Consider the following 2425-nt stretch of genomic DNA (forward strand, 5'->3'; position numbering starts at 1 on the left):
TGCCTGTTTCCCCTCTGGAATTAGTGTATGAAAGGCAGGTATGTGGTCTACATTGATGGAGATCCCATTTCAGGAATGCAGTGACTTTGGTCTAAAGAGTTCAAAAGAAGACATGACTGGAAAAAGTAGTGTTCCAATTTTATGCTATAAAATACAAAATAGTAAATTTATCATCACCAGAAAATGAATTACTCACATTTTCCTGCACACTCTGGTTAAAACACGAATTTTTGGTCATCATCAATAAAACACAATAAAGACTTATAAGAAACTCATTATAGTAGGTTCATCATGGTTACCAAGCAGAGGTCATTCCATCTGGGCATGTTCAGTGTCTCTGGCTTTACCAGTCAATTCATGACTGGGGAAGTGGTCCAAGAGCAGGTGGACCTGAAGAGGAACTCCTGCCTGCCCTAGGCCATGGTGGGCTGTTCCCAGGAGAAGCTGCAAGTGCTGGAGAGGGCTGCTCTGAAGTTGGGAAGAATGACATTATCATTTGAAGTTGGAATAAGAAGTTTTGATATCATTAATCCTGCCTCACTTGATGAAATGGCTAAATAGGCAACAGTTCTCCTCAGTTTTGTAGAACCATAACAGTTTTATGGAGACCAATAGTAAAACATGTATTGAAAATGTAACTTGTTGTATTGACATCTCTGGAAGACCCTGGTTTCTGACACTAATGTAATGGAAGTATCATGAGAAATCTGAATAAAAAGAGGTTTATATCATTGGAAGCTATAGATTTTACTCCATTTTGGAAGATCTGGGATTAATATATACCAGAAATAAAATGAATGGTGCTTTGATTGTGGTGGAAAATTTCCTGACTATACATTCAGGACCTTAGGGGTTGTGCATTTATGATACTACCTGGAAGTCAGCAGTTTATGGATTTGGAGAGCAGAGTAATTTGAAAAAACTGTGAAAAGAGACAAATTTGAAACGTCCCAATTTTTGGTCCAAAACTGAAAAGAAAGTTGCCCATTTTTTACTACAGAGAATTCAACAGTTATTCCATTCCTTTCTTGAGAATAGATGGCTGCAGTGAAGTGAATTTACATGCATGAAAATTTAGAGCAATCATGTGTTCAGTTTGCTGATTATGTGGGAGGCATCACCTCTGTTATTAAGCTGATGTTTGCTAGGCTTTTCTCTTTATTCTTTGTGAAGTTTGGCATTGGAAGGCAACTTTTCATAGAATTCCCATGGCTATTCTCCTTTGGTTATTTTTCAAAACAAGGTCCAACACAAAAACCAATTGCTGCCTCATCATTTACAATGACATTCTTTGGTCAAGGAAACACAATATTCTCAGGTGAAGGCATTAGAGGCTGGCTATGTGGCTACCTCCATAGTTATGATCGAGGCAGCCATGTCTCTTCTAAATAATGTGTCTGATCTTCCTAATGTGGATGGGGTCTTCACATTTGGAGCAGCATTCTCCAGAACAAGTTTATTGACAGACTTGACCAACTTGGCTTGAATTTGGTGTCATTAGAAGCTCTGAAGCTTAAGTATTTGAAGAATTAATTTCCATGAATAAAATGGAAATTAAAATCCATGAATTAACAGCTTTTTCAATTTGATATTTGAAGTTCTTCTATAAGCCTGTCTCACTATATGGGGAAAAGATAACCAGATCTAAGACAGGAACACATTAAAAGCAGGAAATTATACTAGCTTGCCTATCAAAACCACCATGAGGTACCACCTCACACCTGTCAGAATGGCCATAATAAACAGATCAACAAACAACAGGTGCTGGCGAGGCTGTGGAGAAAAGGGAACCCTAGTACACTGTTGGTGGGAATGCAGACTGGTACAGCCACTGTGGAAGGTGGTGTGGAGTTTCCTCAAAAAGCTGAAAATGGAACTGCCTTTTGATCCAGTGATTCCCCTGCTGGGACTATACCCCAAGAACACCAAAACGCCAATACAAAAGAACCTATGCACCCCAATGTTCATAGCAGCACAATTTACAATAGTCAAGTGTTGGAAGCAACCTAAGTGTCCATCAGTAGATGATTGGATCAAAAAATTATGGTACATATACATAATGTAATACTACGCAGCAGAAAGAAAAAAATAACTACTAAACTTCGCAACAGCATGGATGGAACTGGAGAGCATTATGCTAAGCGAAATAAGCCAGGGGGCGAAAGACAAATACCATATGATCTCACCTATAAGCGGAACCTAACCAACAATACAAAGATGCAAGGAAAATATGACCAGAAACACTGAAAGGAAAAGAAATCAACAGAGACAAGAGGAAAGGAGGGAGGGGCGGGCAGGGAAAGGAAGGGAAGGGGAAAGTCAAGAAACATATAGCAAGAACTCATGGACAAAACCAAAGGGGAAGAGCTGAGGGAGGGAAGAAGGGAGGGGGCAAGGGAAAGTGGTGGGGGGGAGGCAGAGACAA

At 39.8% G+C, this 2425-nt stretch overlaps 1 pseudogene; it reads left to right on the top strand.

Moving 5' to 3' along the window:
- The first annotated feature begins 291 nt into the window (after positions 1–291).
- Positions 292–1486, top strand: LOC129076307 (saccharopine dehydrogenase-like oxidoreductase; annotated as a pseudogene).
- The last annotated feature ends 939 nt before the right edge of the window (positions 1487–2425 follow it).

The sequence above is a fragment of the Pteronotus mesoamericanus genome, unplaced genomic scaffold (assembly GCF_021234165.1).
Source record: "Pteronotus mesoamericanus isolate MK-2021 breed Mesoamerican mustached bat unplaced genomic scaffold, CSHL_Meso_final contig_59, whole genome shotgun sequence".
NCBI lineage: Eukaryota > Metazoa > Chordata > Mammalia > Chiroptera > Mormoopidae > Pteronotus > Pteronotus mesoamericanus.